The sequence below is a fragment of the Zootermopsis nevadensis genome, unplaced genomic scaffold, assembly GCF_977971745.1.
Source record: "Zootermopsis nevadensis isolate Lab colony 2312 unplaced genomic scaffold, Znev_1.0 Znev_ptg000030l, whole genome shotgun sequence".
Taxonomy (NCBI): domain Eukaryota; kingdom Metazoa; phylum Arthropoda; class Insecta; order Blattodea; family Termopsidae; genus Zootermopsis; species Zootermopsis nevadensis.
Window position 1 is genome coordinate 15,058,167 of NW_028259162.1, and position 26,294 is coordinate 15,084,460.

The following is a 26,294-nucleotide window of genomic DNA, read 5'->3' on the forward strand; positions in this document are numbered from 1 at the left end:
TTCTTTTGTATTGAAATTTTCATGGAAGTAAAGTGTTAATTCTCTTTTATTGTATTATCTTAAAATGTAATCAAATTCTGTTCAGTTCCAGAAATTACAGGAAACATATCGGAGTGTTTTATGCGAATTGCTTATTGCATTGCATATTAATCAAGTTCTGACTGACAGGTGCGTGGTATGAAAGAATGCCAATTATCGTAAAATATTCCGTTCAATAAAACATTCAAGGTGATGAAATTTTAACCTAGGTTTCATAATGAAACCTGGCGATAACAATATTATTATTCTCCGAAATGTAACACTGTAGTCTCCTTTTGTATCTCCTTTTGTACCCAACATAATTGGGCGAGGGAGATGTGCAAACATTATCTTTAAAAATGACATTACTCCGGCCAAGATTGTAACTGCTTTCTCAGTAAAGCGTTGTTAATGGCGAAGACGAAACCGAATGTAAACTAGACTTCCGATTTTCCTGGTCTTTTGGGAAATATATTTTCCGGGATAGTCAAAACTTAGATCATCGTTCAAATTATTGAAAAATAAGCAAACATAATAAATACGCAATTTTAATCATAGACATACACTACTTATATTTTTATAGACCTACTAATAAGAAAGATTTTGTATAAAACTTAATATAGCACGTATCAATTACTTTTAACAAAAATACTCCAGTAGATAGTAATAACGTCCTATTGTCTTAAACATCAGATTTTGGCAATAGTTGAGGAATGTTAATGAGTTGATATGTCATTGATGTATGTATTCCTTTCTTTTAAACACTCTATCTCAGGCCCGACCAACTTGTAGGTGGCGGACAACATGTTGCCCACGATAGTGTTATATTGACCGCTGAGACATTCGAAATAATAAAAGGTCTTTTAACCGATTCCCTGGCCAACGCGAGATATTACGCCAAAGCAATTCCACCTGTTTCCTGGCAAACTATGAAAGAAAACTTACCACCACTTCCATATTGCCCAGTGACCCTATCATAAACTTTATGAAAGCGGTTGTTCTTTGCCCGGATTAAAATAACTGTGGACGATTGCCGACATGAATTCTCACGGGGATGTTTTCTAGTTGACGACTTGCAAATGTGCTGGCACCAGCAGCGGCTTCTTTTAATATTTTCATTGCTGGTCTTACAGTCGGTCTTATTGTGCAAAAGATCACACCCAAGATAAAATCTATGCGACGTGAAACACAACACATGGTGGAGACAATCCTTAGCTTTTAGTGTTTTCAAACTGGGGGACCACCTTTTAAACTCGAGAGTCTGCAGTATATGTACGCCGGTTCCTGACTCTTAGTACGCCTGTACGTGTCTAGGCGAATGTTTGTGGCTGTCTTACGGTTTTCATGTCAGGTACAAAAGTTTTATATTTTTAGTGTTTTTGTGGGAAGAAAATAAAATTATTTCTCAGTGTAGTGGTCATGAGCTTTTTATTTATGGCGACATACATTACTAATTAATTTTGTAAAAATGCGCCAAAAATAAACACACCCTAGCCTAGGTTGTGAATTGCTTTTTTTTACAAGTTTTTTACATTATTATCAGTGTGTTTTATTGTATATAATGTACAGAAAAATACGCAGATAAAAGTATATATATATAAGTATAATTATACGTATACTTATACATTCCACATTTTATGTATTAAATTTCATGCTGCCCGCATACAGACCAAATTTTGTCGAAGTTGCCCACATAGCAAAAAAGGTTGGGCAGACCTGGACTGGAGGATAGTTTTGAAATGGATCCTAAGGGAATATGGGCAAGGCTATGGACTAGATTCGCTTGAGTCAGGATAGGAACTGATGGCGAACTATTCTAAACAAGGCAATGAACGTTTTTGTTCCATGAAAGGTGGGAAATTTCTTGACTAACAGAGTTATTGCTTAAGAAGAGGTTCATATTTTTGCTGTCGATGATATTAAAGTGGATTATTTTATGTTACAACACATAGAAATATATTATTCCTTTGAATATTGTTGCTTTATAGAAACCGATGAATCAGAATGTGGCTAATTTATTTATTGTTCTTGTATTTGTAAGACAAGTGCTTAACACTGTAACAGTATCAAATGCTGTTTGTTAAATAAATCTTATTATGAGAGATGGCACTATTTATGTTTTCTGCAATACTATTCTTGAAAGTTGTTTCTATTTTGTTAAATGCTTTTAAGAGATCTTCTCAAGGACCACCCGTCAAGCGCAAGGATACAGTCCGTAGTGCTTCTAGAGTTGAACTGGAACTTAAATAATTTAGCCCTGCTTCACAAAAAAAACACCCACTTTATTGTTTTTCACGTCCAATACGCAGCACAACCAGAGAAGCGCGTATCCAGACAACGTATCTGTGACAAGAGTAGCACGGTAAAGGTCTGATGATGACTTGAGGTTGAATGAAGATCCAGACGTGATAAAACGTATTGTGTTATATGTAAGTTTGTATTGTAGTCAGGACGGACTTTGCTTTTATTCAAGTATCATTCCAGGGTCACAAAATGCGTCGATCGCCGTTGTGATTATTTTAATTACAGAAGTTCTATGTTGAATCTTCGTGGTAAGAACGCACAACATAGCTCTCTCTAAAAACTAGGAGGGATGATGTACTATAACTTCTTAAATACTCTAGAAATATTAATGTTAATATTTTAATTTGTAAAGCATCATCATTTAAAGATTGTAAATATAAATTTATATTTAAATTGACAATTCAATTATTTAATTATTTAATAATTAAAATATTTACTTTCTTTCCTCAGATTGTCGTTGTATTGCGGTACATTTGACATTCAATGAAGATATGATACGAGTAATCTGAGGAGGAAGGAAGGGCCCAAGTGCTGTTTATATTCATAGACAAGGAACTCCTTGAAATTAATTACTGTGGGCAATGCTGCAAAAAGAGGTATATTCCAATTTATGGAAATGTTTTCCTTACGGGTCTGTAATAAACGTTCGGGCAAGGAAGGCCGATAAGAAATGCAAACATTAGTCGAATTTTCCTACAGTGACACTACGAACTTTCTCATAGTTTACTACAAGCCCTTCCCATTTTTATCTTCTGACGTCACATAATATTAAAGGTATTATAGGGCCTATTAGGATCTGAGGTTGTCACGGTGGTAAGCACGAAGATGCTGTCTTCTGGGTAAACTTCTACCAGACTACACGGCTGTATACAACCCAGAAGACAGCCACCTTCTCAACTTAGATTTAATGCGCTAATGAGAATTTCTGTTTCTGAATTTCACTGTCAGTCTGTGCAAAGTTGTAAAGCAAATAGACTATTGTATTAACCCGGATTGCAATGTTGAGGCTATGTTGTATTAGGTAAAATTGCATGTTAAACTTAACCTAGATGTGAGAGCTTACAGAATGAGCTTTCATGGAAAACAATGATAAAGTCTCCATCTTGCAAGAATTACAGTTCTCCTCCTTAGAAGGACTGCTTGTGGGCTAATGATAACTTAACTGTGTCTTGCCAGTTCTGCTTAGTCGTCGCCGCTCATTACCAGAGTTCCCTGAAGCGTGAGGTAAGTCATTCAGTGAATAGCCTACTGTGTGTTCACTGCATAGACCATTAATTATGTTCCCCTTCTGTCGACGTCTGGGGAAGTGAATTCTGTCTGAAGACTGACGAGACTGTGTTACGAACTAACGGAAACTACCTGCAATGCATTATCGCATGAATTTCCTGCAGTTGTACTATCACATGTTTGAAACATGGTTGTACATATCAGTCTTCTTTATGTCTAAAGGTAAGAGGACTGACACAAACATAACGAGACTGATGCTGTATCTAAGCAACCAGTGATAGTGAGGGTAAATAAACAGACCATGTTTGACCTTGATCTATCCTCCACCAGTGATTCAAGTTTAAATTTGATCGCTTCATTTAGTAACAGTGGACGTGTGTTTTTGTACAGACATATTTTAACGTTCGGTCGAAAAATGTCAGATTGTAAATTGGAACGAAGTTTTAACATTAAGTTTCTCGTTATACTTAAGAAATCCGCGGCGGAAACTTTCCATTTATTGACTGAGGCTTACAGTAAAGATTGTAAGTCTCGTGCACGTGTGTTCGAATGGCAGAAACGATTCTTGGAAGGCAGGGAAGGCATGGAATATGATGAGCCACCAAGTCATCCACGCACATCAATTATAAAATCATGATCTTTTGATTTATATTATATGAATTAACTTGCTTTTTGTGCTACTGATGATAACCTCTTGAGGTCGAAACGCATTTGGCATTAGTATCGTACACAGTGTAAACAGTTGTTTGTATGCACATATTATATTTCAGTGAATCTATCACTGACTTCATGGATATTCATTGCTTATTTAAAAAAAGATAAATTAAAAAAATTAAATTAATTATTTAAAAATATAGATAGACCTACTTCAAACTCGAGAGCATAATTTCATTTCAGATTTACTTGTAAGGCGAGTTTGTACATAAATTATTTGGGTGCTTCTTCCAGAGAATTTAATGGAATATTATGATTGTTCTGATGGCAAGTGTTGAGTGAATTTGTTAATTATCCAGCTAAATATAATTACAAATTTTTACATTTTTGAAATATGTGATTTACCAGCCCGCTCTGTACACATAACATACACATTTAGAAATTTACTAACAGATCATACAAAATAATATATATTGACTTTACAGTAAGGAGAATAGTGCTGAGTGAACACGAAGAATCACCACGGACATTTGTCTACAAATCACAGGTTTGGAAGGAAATACAACATTCTTTGACACAACACTCAGGGGTGTGTGGGGGTAAACTACTTGACACGTGAACGACCATTACGAGCGGTTCATGATGGTCACTATGCAAGTTTCGAGCACTTCATGGCAAAAACATTTATCTAGGTTTCAGCTATGGACAGCGGTTCAAGGCGTGTAGTCGACTCCAAGTGTGATCGTTCTGTTTGTTTTTGAAGATTTCGTTTTATTGATGAAGAGTATTATATTTTGCCAAGTAAATCACTTCTTGAGGCCAAATGTGTTTTGAATAACTAGTGGAATCGCTATAATGGTTTGCAATTGTGACGTCACACATACACACAAAATTGTTTCACATGTCTATAAGCAGAATTTGGAAACAACGCAGGAACCAAATGTCCAAAACGAGAAACCTAAAGAAGAGAAAGTTTCAGAAGCAGTTTAACATCACAGAATGGTGGCATTGTAGTATTGAAAGAACAAGTGGAGAGAAATGCAGAACATTTTTCTTCGAAACTCAATTACGTCAAGCCTTAGCTTAATATGAAACGTGGATGTGAATTGCGAAAACCAAGTGGAATTTCCATAGAAATTCAGCAGTCAATTGTCATAAAAATCAAGGAGAACACAATTTGCGAAGTACAGCTGATTATCAGCATGTTGACAGCATAAATTACGTGTGTCAGATACTTGCTAAGTACGTTATAATGGTCATGTCATGCTCCACTGAAGCTGTGTTAGTGATGTCCTTGCTGTCTGAATGACACCCATCTGTCTTGTGTCATTCAGAGTGACAGCTTTGGTGATAGGCTATTCACATTTCATAATCAGTGCATTGTCTCTTTCATGACAACCTAAGTCCCAGGAAAAATAGTGACAAGGGGCTCTAAAATCTCCACTACCCTTTCTTCCTTGAACATTACCTTCATCTTGTGATTTTCAGCCATTGAGTTAGGAGATTAAATCGTTTATTTTCTGGATTTGTAAATCATAGCAAAAGGAACAAACACGTCTACTTGCTTTCAAAGATTAAGATAATAATCAGTAAGTTTGAATTTTATGTGTAGGTCTATGGGTTTTGTGTAATTTCTAGTGTAAATAGCGATTGTCTCCTTAAGTAGCATTAACCAGTTGATCTGTGTACTGGAGACTTGTGTTTCTTTGAGAGAAGAACTGAATTCTTAAATGTCATTTAGACGATTTTCGGCTTTAGAATGGAAATGGTAAATGTGTGGGTAATGGGATCTGTGTTATAAGTTGTGCACACCCTACAAAAATAAAATAGTTTATTCTTGTAAATGGGAGAGCGTGGCAGTCCCAAAAGACGGCTTCGAATTTGAAGTGACCATATGCACTTCTGTAGAAGCTTACAACGCAGGCACAGAGAACGCAACCACGGCTCACTGTAGACCAACATTGGAAACCTCAAGTAAGACTTGAACCAGTGGACATTAAGCTGAGTAACTCAATTTAGATAATTCATAAACGTTCAGTGTGGTATTACATGAAGTATGGTTTTGTATAGTGCGACCTTTTTATGCTCACTGCTTTATAACAAACCATCGTTTTATTAATCGTATGTTTTTAATGCTGTTTACTCATTACGAGAAAACAATTCTGTCAAATAACCTTATTATTGATATTGATCTAATAATGCTGTAGGTTTAATTAATTAATTTATTTTTATTTTGGTGACAAGACTTAACTCACACGTGACTTACAGTGATTGTTTTCGAGAGAAATAAGTTTTGGTCCATTACCGGTTCAATACAATCCCAGCTCTGCTGGAAACAAACTCATGGCTACATTGCAATAACCAAAAGATTTCGTAAGAAAAATTATTTGATTAGACAGCCCTGTGTCGAGTACTTTACGAAATAATAGAAAAATAATTTGTAGTTTTGTGCACTGTCTGCTTGAGTGTGATAATGTAAAATAGTGATTTTTTTAAAATAAGTGCACTAAGCGGAGAATACTTTTTCACTTCTGTTGTTGTTGTCGCTGTTAGAGCTACAGGCGTCCATAACGAGATCAGTGTTTGTGTTCTAAAGTAGCCCTATGGCTTTGTAAGCGGAGGCTTTTAATTTTGTATTGAAGTATAAAAAAAATGGCTACGTTGTTGAACTGACAGCTTTTGAAATATTTTTATTTTCTAGTCCTTCCCTTATTTTCCTACCCCATTTGTCAAATGCAGAGAGTTTGGGTCCATTCACTATGACTGCAACATAGCATCAAATACAGAAGGCGGCCCCATAGTGTGACGTGGTTTCATGAACGTAGTCACCGAGACGTCAACTGCAGCCCACAGTGTCAACTAGGGCTCGCACTGTCGACTTCAATGAAGATGAAGGGGCACTTAACCTGTCTTACATGCATATACAATGCAAGGGTTGAGAGCAATTTACAAGCTATTCAACCTTATGGGCCATCATGAGTCACATAAGACCAGATAATAAAAAATATATGAAGAGAAGCCATCTTTCACATTTACTGACCTTGTGTCTGCAGTTGGCTGAGCATGTGGAGCCAACCTAGACATCTTGTGAGCAAAAACATGAAGTCAGACTCACCACTATCGACACCTTAATAAGCACTGAATAAACTGAACAAAGCCAAGATAACCTTCGTAATTAGTACACTTCAAGAACAGGCAACAGCTTTATTCTTGAAATATAGGTCTTGTATGTTCTAACATTGCTACAAAAATCACGAAGCAAATGTAGCAATTGTGAACTAAATTCAGCAACAAAACACTCTTTACGAATATAGGAGCGTTACTCTCACATATCTTTGGCAAAACAAGTCTTATTAAGCTACATTCACAAATTCCTACTCTCCTCTTAAAAATATTTCAACATGTTGCGATTAAGTTTAGTAGGCCGTAAAGATATGGATAAAACAATCCGCTTATTATAAGCTTTTGCACCAGTTTAAAGCTACTGTCGGTTTAACCCCAGGGAAATAATTGACGATGTCAGTTGGATGGTTAACTGATAGAGTTCCAGATCGGATTCTGGCTAGATAAAATATGATTCCGGTTATTCGTGTAGACTTTCAATTCTTGGCCCTAATTGGCCCATAACACATATATTTATTAATGTTCTATCACTGGCTATTGGCATGGGTTTTATGTACAGAATTTCATGAAAAATATAACGAATCATTCAGTAGTTGAATGACAAGAGAGGCAAACATTTATTTAGACGTAATAAGGGTTGAAGATTTCCGTCTTCTGGGTTGTTGCGCTGTGTAGTCTGGTCGATGTTAACCAACGTTTCAGAGGTCATACTGCCTCCGTCATCAGGGCGATGAATATCATCGACCAGACTACACAGCGCAACAACCCAGAAGACGGAAATCTTCATACTCACCGCTGTGAAAACCTAAAATCTTACATACGTAATAAGGTTTGTTCACACTCACATGATGTACTTCTTTCTGCTAAAAAATCAGGTAACACTGAAGTAATTGTGCAGAACTATAGTAGGAGAAGGTATTCGTTCTTCAAACTTGTACGTGGGGTGACTTCTCAGCAAGCTGGTATTTTAACAGCTTTCTGTTCAGTTTATCTCTGTCCTTTGTCTCTCACACACATACACACATTTACAGTAACATGAGAATGAAATACACAAGATGTCACTTTTTAATTTATTTCACAAGATAAGACACGTCCTGTCTCGTAGAGTGAATTGAAGTGTCGAAACAGCAGGGAATTTTATCGCTGGTATCCGTTTCTGTGACAAACGCTTCTGTTAAGTGCTATGTTTTTCAGCATTTTATGGTTTCATTAATGTAAAATACTGCAGAGACAGACTTTTCATTCTGATGGCGAGTTGATGGCGTCTTTCTTTCTCCCCATTGTTAGAAAAGGCGATCATCGCCACATACAACAGCGCTTTTGGATTCTGATAACGACCAGCACGAGAGAAATTTGTTAGTCACAAAGCCTATATTTTTTTGAGCTCGCTTTATTTTTATTTGTTTGAAGGAGCAGAATAGAGTAAATCATGTAATTTGAGTTTCAGTGTGGGACATGTAGCCTTAGAATAAGAATGAGAACCAGTGTACGTGTTGTTGTTTTGGACTATAGGCACAATTGATGGTCATAAAAAATTATGGTCTGCAGTAGAATTCAAGGTTTCATTGCTGTGATTACTACTACTACTAATAATATTAACAAAAATATTTTAACTACTTGTGTGTGTATAAAACCTGTTAAATAACGAGATTTATCGCCAAAATGATTTCAGTAAAAATAAAAATTTACCCAATAATTTTATCACCCCGTACATAATAGATCTTTCTTATTAAAGCTATTACAACCATGAAACTAGAATTTGACTAAACTAAACCTATAATGAAACCCGTATTTGTAGACTAAATCGAACTTCTCTTGTGAAAGTAAAGGAAACATTACTTATCCCTCTGTTAACACTCGCGTCGAAGTCTTGTGTCCATAAGAACTTCTTCGTTATAGAATTTATCGTATTAAGCATTTTATCTCTTCATGGAACACTATGTGTAGTGTACTGTTACATCAAGCCCTTGAGATACGAACCTAAATATTTTATTGCCGTATTAACACTCAACTAATGTGGATTTATGGTAACCTACAACATTATTTAGCCTACTGGAAAGGAAACAGTAAAGAGATTTGAGCATCTCTGTCAAGGATAATAGATGTCTATTAAGGACTATAACTGACGACAGCAGTTGTGTAGTTTATTCGACATATTACCATCGTAAACATTATGAAAGGAATACGTTGAACTGCACTAAGGCTTGCTGATCGAGAGGCAAATGGCTGCAACTTACCGTTATGTACACACAAAAAGTACTCCTAATTAAAGAATGTTAAGTGAATGCACAGACTTATTTGCTATCCATTGGAAGATGATAGGAGCAAATGTTGAAAGGCCTCGTTAAGAAATCCAGTGGTATTTGGAGGCGAGGTAAAATAATTCGACTGGGCTAACTTGTATTCTGCTACCCAGTCCTCTACAAAACTTTTCAGTTTGCTTAAAACAATTCCGATATTTCAAATTTTAAGTAGTTATATGTTGAACGCGGAAGTATAGAACACTGAACACATTTATTCCCAATAGGTTATATTATTTGATTTCGTGGCCAGTATCTCAGAGTACATAGCGTCTAATGATAGACGATTAATAAATAATGAATTGTAAAGGATATGGAAGGAGGCTTTCGTAGCCTAATGTGTAGCACTGTCTCGGAATTTGTCTGGAAATACTGAGGAAATCCACGAAAAACATCAGGAAGAATAGCAGATATCCGGATCAAGATGTGAAGCAGAGACCTTCCTGATAGGAGTGCTAACCACTTAGTCGCGCTATTCGGTGGGTAGTTTATGAACCGGTACGCCAAATTTTATAATTCATGAAATGCCAACATAGACTTACGTCCTCTCATTTGTTTACAAGAGTAAATAAATGTGAATGTGCTTTAGTGAGTAAATGGACCATGTCCAACAAAATGTTGAGCACTTTTCTATGCCATTTCTGAGTTGGTTCTTGTCTGAAGTTTTAACTTTAGCTAATGTAGCGGAAGACTTGCGATGGTGGAGATTATATGAGAGACAAGCAGCGCCACACGTAGTGAAATGGGAAGCTGCAGGTGGAACATTCCGTCTTGTTGATGTTCTAATTGCCATGTTCCTTTTTGCAGTCCTGCACCTTATCTGTCTCGTGGGATAATAATTACCTCGCCAATTCACGTGACCATAGTCTAGGCGCCTGGTCGTATCTTCTGGGCAGCCATTCATCAAGAGGGTAGGTAGCCATCTGTTTCGTTGGTCACCTCCCATGTACGCTCTGCGTCCTAAAAAACTAGACTTCAACGAAAGTAGTTGGCTGCTCTCTGGTGAAGCACAGAGGAGTTGAAAGGTGTCCACGTAGAAAAGGGAAAGTTCACAACATATCGGTATTATCACTGCAGTGGGAGATGGCGTTCTGACTTGTGACATTGAATAGCATTGACAGTTCTTACCAACATTTCGGAGGAACATACTGCCTCAGTTTTGAAGAAAAAACGGGTTCTGTACGGGCTAAGGTGTCTGGGCCATAATCCATAAGACCATAATCTAAACTGAGAGTATTTGAGAACCGGCTGCTGTAGAAAATTGTACCTAAGGGATAGGAGGATGAGGACAATTACGAAATTAGGAGTCTCGCCAGGGACTGATAGTGTTCCTCTCTAACGTTAATGAATTTGACTGAGACCATGCGGTGCAACATCCCAGAAGACATCTTTATGATAATGAATCATTGGATTTCATAGAAGGTGGAGATTCTCTGATCAGCTAAGCGACTAATAGTTTCTCAAGAAGGACTTTGTTAAATCGAACCAGTTGATATGGCTGGTCTGTTAAAATATTCTCTGTTTACTTTGTCGGTTGTAGGCTTTAATTCCTTCTCGATTTATTCCTCTGAAAATGTCTAGGACGCAGTCCCGATAAAACTGGTAAAAGAGCTATTAAGTGTGGGCAGAGTTTACGACCCACGATGTCGTGTATTTGCGAGTTTTAAAAAAGCTTGTAACTTGAACATACAATCTCCCTATAAGCTTTCGTGTTGCTGTTCTAAGTTCATGGATTACATTGCCTTTTTATGCTGCGTATAATCAATCAATTAATATTACTTTTATTAACTTCTGTTCCTTGTCAAAAAAGAAAACAGACGACTGCTGTTTCTGGTGTAAACATGGAAGAATCAGTGGTTAAGTTAACATTTCGAACAACTGTTATAAAACAATGTGAAGGTTATAAATCAAGTATCCTTGAAAGCGATGACGAAATGTGTGTGTATTCGCGTCAGCTAAACAAGGCGTAGTCGCTGCTTGACGACACAACACGTTTGTGTGAGGTTTGTCATCTCGTTTCCATGTGGGCTGAGTTCAAACTCTTCAGGACATGATCACGTCCTCACGACTCCCTGTCTCAGGCTGCATCTCTCTCAGCTTTACAGGTTTGGCTCCAAAGTTTCCATTCGTAAGGAGCGAACAAATTCTCTGTGGCTTTGATTCTTCCTCTTTCTCTCTCTTTCTGTCTCGAGTTTTGTTTCCTTTCTTGTCTATTTTGTTTCATCCTGTTTCGTAATATAGTTTTCTGGATCTCTTCCCATGAGACGTGGCCTAAATGCTGCACCATCTTGATGAACAGGACAAAACGTCATGATACGAATGTATTTTACTTACAAGTGTAAATACAAGCGTATCGTTACACAGCGGAGTCCCGATTACTGACCTTCGGTTTACCGACATTCACATTTATCCGAAGTTCCGTGCCGGAACGCTCCATTTTATCAACGGTCTGCATGCAGCTTTTACTAATTCGTTTAAAAAAATAAATTCTTTACTTTACAAATTCGTATTATGTTAAACACTACTTTTTTAAGAGAGATTTTCTCATTTGACCCCGTATTGTATTTTCTTCGTAATTTGATATTTAACCTTGTACTTTTAGTTAATCTTCTGCATTATCCGACCATCCTTCGGTCCTGTTAAGGTCTGTTAATCGGGATTCTACTTTAATACTTAGGTATAAAGTTGTTCACAATAAATTGCAGAAACAATTATAAATATTTTAATTTTTCCTTTGTTTTGTAACGTTCCTACCCCATTAATGACCATTTGTTAAGTCGTAAGAACATTTTGTACCTCGGAAATTTCTGACTTATAGGCTTAATTGTAGGTTTGATGTAAGGTCGTGTGATTTCTTAAATGCTTTCAGTGGAACTCAACGGCTGAGTATTTTCCAGTTAATTTCTCTGACTGAAAAGAACAATCTCTGCTCTCTCTTTCACGTCTCACTGGATCTTTCACTATGACCAGGAGTTGTTATTCAATTAAACCAGTCTTTTTTAATTTATATTCTTGTCTTCTAATTGCCTATACTAAATTACAGAAGACTAAATGTAAAGGTAAAGTTTTTCCTGGTATTGATTGATCACTCGGCCAAGAGTTAAGATCTGTCTTGACATATCCGTCTGCTTTGCCCCCTCGGACAGAATCCCAATACCAATTAGATTTATTATTTAAAATAAGAAATTGATTGTATAACAACGTGACAAATTCCAAGAACAATTCAAAATGGAAGCGTGTGATAGATGACAGCGAAATATGATAGTTATTAATAATACATGAAATATTTCATTGAATTTTGTAATTATTATAGATTATTAATGTTTATTTTTTATTTCGAAACTCTACTCTTTTAAAAGTCGACAGAAAACAAATTACCGCTTGGAATGTGTTTACCATAATAGTCACAAAAAATAAAATGCAACACAACAGGAAGTTGTAGCAGGACTAGTTAATACTTTGTCCCGCAATTAAGAAGAAACTCTCATCAAAGTGACTTGAAATGCTTGAACAACCTACAGGTACTTAAAGCAGTGATCAGTCATGAATAAATAAATACGTTCAAACCTGAACAGAGATGCATAGTCTACAAGAAGTACAGTATGCAGCACGATGCAAGTCTTGATGATTACTACATCGCCTTAAACTTAGATGTTTAGTACTTACATTCTGTGCCTTCGATTTTAAGTTTGTGTACTTCTTTCCTATTTTGCTTTAGAATGAAGTATTAATACGTTGTGCGGTGTGTATACACTTTATGAAGTTATAGGCTTATAACCCTTTAAAACCCAAAGTTTATTTAAACAATATTTAAAATGTTGGTACTTATTTGAAAGAAAACAAGTCTCCAATGCAAAGACTAATTGCTTAATGCTTTTTATGGTAATATTCGCTATTCATTCTGGAAATTACACGAAACTCGTAATATAGACTGTGCAAATTGCAGAATTGTTGACTGTTAAAGTAGTTGGTACATATAATTTAGCACTGTCCTTTAAATAGAGGAACTGGAAATATACAAGGAAATAATATGATTAAGATCGTACTTAAAGGAAATTATTTGCTGAAAAATTAAATTAGCATAGTCAAGTGTTTTGTGATGAAATCCTAGCAATTACTTCAACGAAAAGAAAGTTTTTTTTAAATTTTTCACTACGTTTCTGATGCCCCAGAAATAAAGACACTGCTTTATAAAGAATAATGAGTCTGATTAATAAAATGACGTGTTAGGGTAAATGTGGATGAAATGATAATACGTTATCCTAAAATCTTCCTTCTTTAATCAGACTGCGCGAAAACCTTGCAGAGTGGAGACAGTCGAGAATAGTAGGCAAAACGTCACCGTTTGTAACTAGAATTTTAAGGTTTACTTTGGACAGCACTGTTATGTTCATAGCCTGAAGATACAGACTAAAGATTAATTTACTGAACAAACCTACACACACATATACACACATTTGCTGTATGTCGAGTTTAGGTGAAAGAGAATTTACAACGTGAAAATTACCGGTTGCAACTTGGCTACCCTGTTCCAGCTTTACGTTTCAAAATAATGAAAAGAATCGAGAGTAGAAATACCGAATAAAAAAAGTAGAAAAAGGAATCAAAGGAAGATGTTGGTCGTGTGTGAGGGAGAGGTAGTTACATGAACGAGTTAGGTGGGTGGAATGGCGCAGGGCGAAGGATCGTGATTTACGTCCTCAAAGCAACATGGACCGCAGAAGAAGACTGTTGAAGCTGCTTACCACATGTACGAACAAGATGGATACCGGTCGTTTCTCTCCTTTTATCCAGACGTTGAAAAAGAGATGACAGTTCTTGTATATCCCTCCTTATAACATGTCTTCAAGAATAAATGCAGACTGTACGTCATGAATCTGGCAGTGTATAAAAGAGAATCTTAAATACACCGCACCTTTAATATATTTAAACAGTTCAACTTACTGAATATATGATCATTAACAATTCTGGCAGAGCTTCATCTTTTTTGCGAGGACCCCCGTGGTCGGATTCCGTCGAAGACGACTGCAATGTGGAGTGCCGAGTTGTATACGTGTGCTGTATAAATGCAGGTACGTTACATACACGCAAAACCTGACTACGTTGCCAGTAGCTCAGACTAAATAGAGTCGAATGATGTGATCATTCATGAATGAAGGATTTTAAAGGGTGTGGAAGGAAGCGACACGGTCTAATTTCAGGTATGCTATTATCCCGGTGTTTGCCTGGAGAAACTGAGAAAAAACATGAAAAACCTCAGGGCCGAGATTTGAGCCCAGGTCGTCCCGACTACGTAGCAGAAGTATTAACCACTCAACTAAGACGTTAGTTGGAGTAAGGGCTATGAAAAGCGTGAAGTACACATATTTTCCAAATTTGATCTTTACGCCTTTAAATATCTCACTCAACTCGATGTTAATTTACTGCATACATAAATATGTTAAAAGAGCGATAACATATTCTCGTAATTTCGTTAAATATTGACAAATTGAATTTGAAATAAAATTTATCGATCTTAATGACAAAGCCGCTTGTGAGAGCATGAAAGCTATTGTATTCCAGTTTCACGTGAACTAGATGTTATATTACAGGTTATACCGTTAATCTTTAGACTGGATCCGGCAGCTGACATAGCACTTTTCTCGCATGGAACCGCCGCGGTAGCCGATTATTCATAGCCCGCTTTCCGCTGTAGCTTTTAACTTTCCTTATTTTATAGGAGAGTCTCGAAGTAACGGGACTAGCATAGAAATTTCATACCCAATACTTTCTTGAAGGTTTTCCAAAGAGTGCGAATTTTTTACATACACATTTTAGACTGCTCTACAAATACAAATCACAAGTATTTAAATCGGGTGATCGCGAAGGCCACAATCCTCGACTTATAACTCGTTCGCCGAACACTTAATGTAATGCAGACATATAATTGTTAGCAGTGGGTGCTATTGCATTATCTTGCATAAATTTTCCTTGTGATTTTTCCCCAGCAGTCACATGATCGAAGAAGGTGAGAGATTCAATCCCATATAACGTTTAGAATTTATTGATTAAAAATAACACGGGCCTAATTATCCTCCGTGCACTAATTGCACACCAAATTTTAACTTTTAAATCGTGCAATGACACTTCATGAACAGCATGAGGATTTTCTGTGCTGGAGCATCTGTAATTTTGGTTGGTAACTTAACCACTTATAGTGAATGTCAGAATGAAACGAAGGTTCTGGGACAAGAACTCCATTGAATATCGATTTATGAAACAACCTGCAGATTTGAATTCTTGCTTCGCAATTTGAAGACAATTTGCGGCCATATTCTTGCAAGGGCGTAACTTTAACAGCGTTGTATTAGTTTTAAGCTGTACTTTTTTCCAATTCAACCTGAATAGCGAAAAGACGAAATGACTTCTTCGGGCTTGCTTCTAATAATTTCTGTTCATTTTCGAACTCACAACACTGCGAAATGTACGTCTACATATCTCAAGGACAACTAGCAAGGCTAAACACTCAGCGCTATCGAGAAATGCCAGCAATCATCGAGTGACAGTTGGACGAACAGTTTTCTAGCCGGCCGATCTAACGACAATTGGGAATCCATCTTGATCGATGCAAACAAAAGTTGAATTCGTAATGCAGACGTACACACCTTTGGAGTTTCGAAGTAGAAATTCTGATCTCCAAATGTAGCTGTGGCAAATTCGATACAAATCAAGGCAGCAATCAAGCACGTGGAGAGTCAAGGCAATTTTCACAAATAGCCCCTCTCATAGAACAAGGTAAGGACTTGTAGCTACTTCGGCTCGGACCACCATAACAACTTGCTACCTGTATTAGCCTAATACCGTTATCACGTCCCGGCCAGTCTTTAACCATTGAAACAGAATGGTTACTATATGTACCAGCTGCTATAACAGTCAGTAACACTGCTTTTTTTCTTTTTGGATTTGTTTGACTTTCAGGGTAAATTGGTAATATTTCCTTAAAAAGCATAAAGAAATTTTATTAAATGCTATTTAGATGATTTTCTGCTTTGAAAGGTTAACCTTGGAGTACTGAAGAGATTTTGATTGAAATTAGTATTTTAGGATTGCACTGAAATTAACCTATTATTATAGTCACCTTGGTTAATTTCGTTTCATTGTGCGAAGCTACCAGGGTTTCTTTCTGCAGATGAATGAATCTAATGACGCACATCCATCCCGATCAGCGGTTATCAACCCGCGGCCCACCATTGTGTTTTGTGTGGCCCTCATATATTTCTGTAATATTGAGTGTCATTCTGTACAGTGGTAAAATATTTTCCGCCTAAGTTAAATGTCTAATTTTAAGAGAATAGTTAATAATATTAGACACATTTCTTTAAAATTAGTCGATACGCTACTGTGCAAAAATGTCTACAACAAATTAGTTGCATTTTTAATAAATTGTCACGAACACAGTCGTCATTTGTAACCTGGCCATCTGTGGGTCGATCAGAACGGGTGCAATGTGTAGGGAATCCCTGATCTGGAGTAGAAATGCTTAGAGCTTTGTTTCCACGCCCTCCATTAATAAATTTTTATTGCCTGAATTTAATGCACAACGCAGCACAGCGTTAGCAGCCAAAACTATCACCAAATTGCATGCTTCAAGGCCACTTAAGGACTTAATCCTCCTTTACGTCGCGACGCCTAAGACAGCAGTACCGAGGTGCTAGTTTTGCTACGCTGCGAGTTCTGAGCTGTCTTCACTTACCTGGGTCTCGCTATTCGTTTCGTAACCTTGTACGATTTTGCTGTGGCTTTGAAGCATAGAATTTGGTGTAGGACTCTTTTGTTTCAACAGAGTTTCATTGAACGTCGCTCGCTAGTTCAGATAAAGGGTTGCCCCTAGCATCAAACATCGAAGACTTTTAAGGAACGTGTGTTTGCGCAGGATATTTGCGCACGTGATAAGTCATTTTGAAAGGACGATTTAAATGTGGACTAAGAGACGCGTAGTAACACCTGGTATTGGATATTCGGACCCGAAACGTTGCAGAGGATATGCAGTCGCTGGGGACAATAAAATATACAGAGCTCCGATACAGTCAATTAAGGAAAAGTTGTGGAGCCGGGAGAGTTGTAAATTGAATCGCTCTACGAGATTAGCTTTTGCCCGTTCCCCACACAACTTGCCTGTTAATATAAATCATTGATGTTCTCTGTCTCTTTCTTAGCCCCCTGAATAATAGGCACATCAGATGAAATACCTGATATTTTTGCTGGCATTCACGGCATTACATTTGTCTTTCAGCAGTGTTGTTCAAGGAAACACCCTGCATTACATGTTCGCACTTTCACTTTGCAAGACTTTAAACAGGTCTATGCCTAATGAATAATGATTCATCGTCTGGCAGAGCTTTCAGGAAATGTACTGAAGCGCCTAACAAGGCCAACAGTTCTTCTGCATTCGTTAAAGCAACGTCAGCTGCTTTGAAAACGTTCTTTCCATCGCAGAAGTTGCTTCATTGCACATCTGTTTATACCTGTAAATATGGCTGCGGTTTTCCTGGAACAGAAACAGTAAACGAAAACTTAACAAATGGAAGGAACTTGAATCAATGTTTCCGTTACTGATTTATGATACTTTCTTCTTTTTTGAGTGAACATACAATGTGCTTGTTAACCGTTATGTCCTTGTGTCTGAGCCTCCTCCAATAGCTTTCGACCAAACGATGTATTTTATGAATTTGGTACATGAAACATGCCATTAAAGAACACCAAATTTTGTGTTCTTTAATCTCCTATTGGTATTATATGGCAGTACTATGGACTTGTGAGATGTAAATGTCACAGCCAGGGTACAAAATTTGGTATCTCTTGCTCCCCGTTTGTCTTAAGGGGGTCCTCGAAAATATTTTACGATTCTACGTAAGCACATAACAAGGAGTTCTCTCTGAGTTTACTCGTATATTTGTTGGTTTATTTATAGCCTTTTGTGAACCCTTTTCGAATTTAAAAGCGTCTCTACAAAGCTTATCAAATATTTATTTCATTTATGTTTTATTAAAATATCACAGTGACTGCGGATCTAATTCGTGGGTTTTGACTGCATGGGTACTATGATCGTTGGTCGAATCCCAATCAAGTTATGCATGCTTGTCATGTTCATGCAGAGGTCTTGCAATGGGACTTCCCCTCGTCCAAGACGTCTTTCCAAATGTTGAAAAAAAACTTTCAAAACTTCACGTATGGAGGCGGATAAGAATCTCAAAAGATAACTGTTGAGCCAGGTTATGAGGGGGTTGGTTGGTATGGGAAGACAACACAATTTTAGGTAGTAATATTTTGAAGCTAAAATTGTTTGAAGATATTACCATGTCTTAACTATAAACCTCTACGGTGGGTAGGAGGTACTTCTTAGAGAGAATAAGAGCGGCTGCAGAGTGAAGCTGCTGATGGCTCACCTGGTTGTGCTGCCTCAAAATGTTCTATTCTTTTTACTTAATTAGTCATCCTGAGCGAGACTGTCGAATATTCGAGTCGCTTTATGGAACTCAAACAGGAGTCTTGAGATTAATTATTAATTATTCAAGACATAAACATTCCATATAGTTAAGAAGGTGTTGAATTTTCGATAGTCATTGCATGAATCTTTCCCAAACGAAATTATGAGACTTTTGAATGTGAATGTGATTTGGAAAATGAACTTGGAGACACGCCATCTTATAAGAAACAAACAAGGATGCTTACAGATACGAGGCCTTCCTTTTTGATATTTAAATGAATGTCGATTTAACTAAAAATGTTGCTGAATGTTCTTAATTTCTGTAATGAAATTTAGACTGCAAGCACTCTTACAGAAACCTGGCAGCTCACTCCTGCTAACAACGCATCATTCACTTCATGGAATCTGTTTTTATCTTGAGCTAACACGTAAAACTGTGTACAGTGCATAGTATGTAATTTATGTCACTGAAAACATCCTGTCAAATGAAATTCACTTTTGATCAATATTTTGTTTCTAAAGTTGTCCCTGTCTCAATTAAAGTTTGTTCAAGTCGACTGAATTGGATAGAAAAATAAAATATTTTATGTTCATTTTACGTCGTACATGACCCTCGATATACAACTCAATCCAATTTTATGTTTATGTCACACAAAGATACCAACCAACGCCCAATTAATTAGTTTTAAGATTTATACAAGTTTTTTTTTGTAGTAGAGTGACGTAATTTCAAAAAAACGATTCCTGTGCTGCCTCTGTCTCTTTTCTTTTGGATCGAGCCTGTTTCGAATAACTCTATGTGTCTCTATCCGGTTTTATATATGCAGACAACGTTATTTTCATTAACCCTTCTGCTCCAGTATTTAAATTTCTGTGTCACCTAGATTTTTATTTGCCTCATTCTGCCACTTAGCTACGATAGAGTTCGCTGCATAGTAATTTATATACATAATATATATTATACATATAATGATTATAATTATACAATAATATATATCTTTATGTATATAATTTATATATACAGGGGCAAAGAGATTTTCCTTCGGCCACTTACCCCACCTAGTGTAGAGGTTACAAATGAGTAGGAGCTATAAAATCTCCCCCCCAAGCGCCTACATGGCGTACAATGGGACGGCTTTACTTACTTTACTTTATATATTCGTAAAACATCCAAATTTTATTGAAAACGCTGGAGTAATCGCGCAGGGGCCAAACATTCCAATGCTTGTTTACTGTCTGCAATTGCATCCTCTGGATGTAAGGTAAATATAGTCAAGTTATAATTGCACTTTGTAACCCTCTAGCAATATTGTAATTTAAATAATTAATTTATAATTATTGTTACTTGTGATAATAATTAATTTGGTGTCATGGAACTACTATATGTTGAGTACTACTATCACTTTCTTTGTGAGTGGTGTTCGATTATTTTATTTTGGTACGAAGCCACTATATAATAATATTTAATAATAGGGGAGAGTAGATAAACATGACACATACTTCACGTATTAAAAAAATCAGTAATAGTGGGGGAAAAATGAAACTCAGAAATTTACAGTAATTTATACTCTAGGGAGTTTCTACAAAATCAAAGTCGAAGTTTGTATGATGTCTTATATCCACCTTTGTTAGGGCTATAAAATTAAACACCTGTTTCCTCACTGGCTGGTAGCTAGGTTGAATCTTGTTTTAAACGCTAAAATAGTTTTGCTTCGTCCAAGGAGATGTGTACATCGTCGATCCAAAATCAAAATTGGAGTTCTGCAAGAATATTTCAGAAAAGAAAATAACATAATTGTCAAACAATAAAATAGTTGCATCATGACAATTTCTGTTTAACTAGCAATTAGATGTATTTCCCGCTGGTTAAGCAAAAATTACCATAGAACAAGTGTTTAATTGACAACCAAAAAGACCTTTGCCTCTCCGGAATAACTATTTTTTTTACAGATTCGCAAATTTAATTTTGTGTAGACTATATGACGAATATATTTTTAAATCCGAAAGAAAATCAAAAGGCAACTTCCACAATAGTAACATTTTTAAGTCAGGAAGATTTTCTTTTAAACTTAGCAGAAAAGGATAAAGCACCCATGTATACTGGCCGGTAAATAAAATTTTCAATAACAGCGATAATTTAATCGTGAAAAGCACCTATCTTAGTTACAATTTTATAACTGTGTAAAATTTAATGAGTGTAAGACAAAATAGAGAAGATATGTACTTATTATATTGAGTAAGTCTTATTTTGTCACTTTAAAATCCAGCGTCGTAGAGGGTGTTCAAATTAACTATAAGGTTTGAGGCACCGTCCAATACTTTCTATTTATTCTTAAAGTACGTATTAAGAAGTTGATTTATGAGAACCTTACGAGCTGTAACTTTCTTCTTATCTTAGTATAAATAAAGTAGATGAATTTGTAATATTATAGGAGAAGAAATGTGATAAATTTTACCCACAAATATGTGATTTGTTCTATGAATGAAAGAGTAAAATATTATATACTTTATGACGTATGTTATATACATGACGTAGTATATATAGTATTGTCATGGAATTTATAAAGTCAGATCAGAAGACGAATTTCAATGTCCTCTAATCCACTTATTAAAATTGGCAAACCAGATTACTGATATTTAGTAAGAGCTTGGGAGTCACTGTATAGCAAAATAAATGTGTAGGAGATTACTTGTAAATTTACTTCAATAAAAGTAAGTTTTTAATTGCACTGAAGATAAATGTAACACATCTAGGCCTACCAAATGACAGAGTGCTTTATGTGTGCTTTTTTCTTAACACATTATTTCGGTTGTGTTATTATAATAATTATTTATTTTACTATTTAAAGTAGTTTGTCCCGCTACGTGCCATACAGGCGCTTGGGGTGAGTGGAGGTGTAGCTCCTCTCTTTCTTGACCACGGCACTAGATAGGGGTGAGTGGTCAGCATCACGCCCCGGCCGGCTTTACCCCCGGGAAAGGACCCCGGTACCCATTGTAGAGGAGGCTGGGTGGGCCCCAGAGCCGGTCTGGACGCAGAGGCTAGAGGAAAAATTCTCTGCCCCCGTCGGGGATCGAACCCCGGTCGTCCAACCCGTAGCTAGTCACTATACTGGCTGAGCTATCCCGGCTCATTATTTTGCTATTTAATTAATTAAATAGGAGCAATACATATATGCCTGTTTATGTACGAACAAAACAACAACATACAAATATAAGATAATAAGACTAAATTTATAACACAAAAAAAGTGTGTAACTAATCAGTAAATAAAAAATAAATAATTCTGAAGTAACTTTAATGTATTTTAATGTGACGAAAAGTGGAGCACTGTATAGGTTCAGTAAGATAAGAATGACACGAAGATGACATAACATATGTCGAAACAAAAAACTGTTCTTTGAAATGAAGTTGTGTAGATGGAACTAATAATGAGCAAATTATACGGATAACCCCAGTCGAGATGACAGCCACACAAATCTATGTTGTTAAACCGCTCTTAACAGGATTTAGAGCTTCGTAATTGGAATATGTTCTATATTAACATGGTGAGTTTAACATTGGTGTCCCAAATAGCTTAGAAGTATTGTGACAGGGTGCATATTTCAAAGGCAATTATAGTCCTATGCTACCAAACATCTAGATTTCGCTACTCGCTCAGTCACCACTATTAATAAAACTTAGGAAGACGCTTATTAATCTTGTCTGTTTGATGTATCTCTTTGTATGCTCTTAGCTGAGTTCTTGAAATGCGCTTCCTCCGACACTAATCCACCGAACAACAAGCAGTTTTGTTTCTTTCCGTGTTCACCTGTTCTGAAGAATCTATTGGTTCCCCACGTTCCTTTCAATTAAAGGAATTAGGTCCACCGCGAAGGGGGAGGAGAAAGGGGGTAGAAAGGAAATAGTAACAATAACTATAGGAGCAAGATACTAAACATAAAGATAAATGAGCATTGCTACCAAATAGAATGGATTAGAAACAACGTTATTATGTAGTAAGCCAATAACTTGCCACAACATTATTATGCTGAACTTATTAATTCTGAACGTTTTGTCAAGGTCGCATTTTATAGCTCATATCTGTAGACTGACACTTTCATTATAAGGTACCCACATTCCTGGGTTCAGCTGTCAGCAGTACAGCCAACTCCTGAAGAAACACCCATCTGAAATATATAATTTAATTTCAAAAAGCCATAACCTAAAAGACAGACTACAAATGATGGGCCCCAGGCAAAGCAGGAGTTTCCCCATTAACACTGGCATGTAAGAAATATGGGATTAAACCACTAGTATTTTTAACAGTCCATTAATTAAAGATGTTTGGCTCGGTTATATATTCAGTCCCGCGGACTTCTGTTTTATTTGGAAGTCACGGCATTACTTTATGGCTGTCTCTTTCGCTACTTTTTGCGGTTTCGAACTTTTAGTGTTATAAAATTTATCATTTTCTTCTGTGAACAACTGAAAAAATTACATTGTCCTTTTCTGCCCATTTACGAATTACACGGAGCAGAGTCTATTCTTGAGAAGCTGATAGTCGGTCAGATTGGCAACAAAATTCCCATCTAATACAGATCCCAATTACCATTTTTACATGAACCGACAGACTGGTTCTGGGGCCCACCCAGCCTCCTATCTAATGGGTACCGGGGTCCTTTCCTAGAGGTAAAGCGCGGACGGAGCGTGATGCTGACCACTCACCCCCATGTAGTGACGAGGTCAAGAATTAGTAGGAGCTATAAACTCCTCTCCCCCAAGCGCCTACATGGCGTATAGTGGGACAGCTTTACTTTTTACTTTTACAGACAGAAATTATCACACGTGTCACCAAAGGGGGCTTAGACGGCAGATTTGTAAATGTGACATTGTCGGTCACCGTGGGTTTCGTTCTATGTGTACGGGACCAGATAAACTTTCATCTTGACACATAAATAAGGTGAGGTCTTTGCTTTCTTTCTATGCAATTTAACAAATTGCACACGACAAAAGATAAACATCGAACTCTGAAGCACTTGAATTTATTTATGGGCAGTGATTTACACGAATTGATTATAGTTCTTGTGGGAATAAGTGTTATATTTATGTGGCATGTTTCAGTGTATTTCCTTATAATTTGGAATTATAAAATATTGGACTCAAACATTCATTAGAATCGAGATTCTTTTGACTACCTTCCACCTTCCTTCTAGCCCACCTACAATCTATCTTCACCTGCCAACAAATTCAGCGCCACATCCTACTTGTCACTATTGCAGAAATGTACAGTGAAACAGTATCTTAACTCTCCTATTTTTAGGCCGTGAGGTGTTTGGAATATGGCGGTCAGCTTGTGGGATTTCAGTCATACGATGCTTCTCCATTGTCCTTGCGGTGCCCAGATTATATAAACGAATAACTGCGAGGATCTGAAGAGATGTGTTTGTTGCTGCCTGTCATCGTTATTAATAGTATTCACTGTTCAACTCGGTTCCAACAACATGCAAACTTCCTCGTCTCACTCTTATATCAGTTAAAACTACTAACAAGTGACTACCATGATTTTAACATGAATGTCATCTGGGATGAGTCAACACTCTGATGATGGAGGTAGCAAGCACCTCCGAAATTTCATTCACCATGACTTTATTTATGTTCTGCTTGTTTGTTGCATTATTCTTCTGTTTTGTTCTGATTATATTCATCCTCCTTCTTCATTTTTTCATCATCATCCTCTTTCATCTTTACTCCTTCCCGATTGTGTTAATTTAATATTAATCTGTTGCATTAAAGGAACTGTTTGTTCATTTCATTAAAAAAACAAACAAATGCGTATATCTCTTCTTGTTGATGGTTACAAATACTGTTATACTGTTTAACGATGCCAACTCACTTAATTCATGACTGTTAGCATGATTATGTAGATTTATCTGGAACGGACTCGAAAGGAGAAGGAAGCGGTTGAGATCTCCTGTTCAATGCTGGGAATTGAGAGAAATCAAAGTGAAAAGCACTCAACAGCAGCAGGCAGAAATTAAATTATAATCCAATAGGCACACATCAGGGGCGATTATTGTTTAATTCTGTCCTGGATTACACTGATTCCATGCTTCATGTTTTATTAAAATAATCGTCTGCTTTGTTGTGGGTGGTTTTCCCCACTCGTTCCTTCTTATTCATTTTCTATTTTGTGTCTTAGAGCCTAAAGTGTAGTCTGTCACATCTTCCGCTGTAATAATCGAAATATTTGACTAAACTTCAACAATTTCTTGCTCTTTTCAGAACAGTCTGCATTTTCTTTTCTAATTTGGAGGTATTCCACTCTACCGCATGAAACAGTCCTGCAGTATAAATAGCCTATCCAACGGAACATCCATCGTCGCCCATTGCTCTACCGTTAACGAACATCTCTACACTATGCCCATCCCGCGCTGTGAAGCTGTAAACACGCCATTCCATCTTGGCTACAGCGTGGTGAAGGTAGCACTATATACCTTACAACAGCAAGACCGCTCCAGCCAGCGAGTCGTAAAAGTCATCCCACGTGAGCATTAATCCTAATTAAGGAGAGAAACTGGCGTGGTGATCGTGTGTTTATAACCCTCCCTCTGCCCTCCCCCTTCTTCCGAAATCCACCGTTCTCAAACTCAATCCGACAGCATCGTCTGTGAGGTCCAATCACTCGGCCAACCCCAAACCAGCATCTTAACTTCGGCAAGGCACTCGACACCACAAGGATTTGTGCCTGTATCCAACAATGTTCAAGAATGAGGTATAGAAGAATAATTACTGTACATTGTTTGACAAAGATTTTTCTGAATCAGATACATAATTGCCAGTAAAATTCCATGTTGTCTATTGTCTGATGTAGGCCTATGGCTGACATAAATTTTCGGAAGTTGAACATACTCACGTCTTCTTGGTGACTTGTTGTCATACTGAAATTTAAATTTAATGTTGTAGGGGCCTCCCCAGTAGACTGATTCAAAAGATCTCGGGTTCCATCGTTTTCCAACTATTCTTAAAATAAACGATTTGGGGCGAACATTTGTTTCGTTACAGTTTGCTTAAAACAGGTGAGCCTGGCGAACGGTCATTTGACAAGGACGAATGGGTTAATTATTCGACCTAACTTTGGAAGGAAGGTTGAAGGCCGTAGAACCTTTAATTTGTTGGTCCTTTGTCCAAGGTCTTCAGTCCTACTTCGAAGTCACTGGTCC

At 37.0% G+C, this 26,294-nt stretch overlaps 2 long non-coding RNA genes across 2 annotated transcripts in view; one reads left to right on the forward strand and one right to left on the reverse strand.

Moving 5' to 3' along the window:
• LOC110829778 (uncharacterized) overlaps window positions 1-26,294 on the reverse strand; it is an 81,205-nt gene that overhangs the window by 24,949 nt on the left and 29,962 nt on the right. The gene's annotated exons all lie outside the window — the stretch shown is intronic.
• LOC110829780 (uncharacterized) lies at window positions 2,344-6,816 on the forward strand. Its single transcript, XR_002543079.2, has 3 exons — window positions 2,344-2,447; window positions 2,773-2,918; window positions 4,689-6,816. It is a non-coding gene; the product is annotated as an uncharacterized LOC110829780 (long non-coding RNA).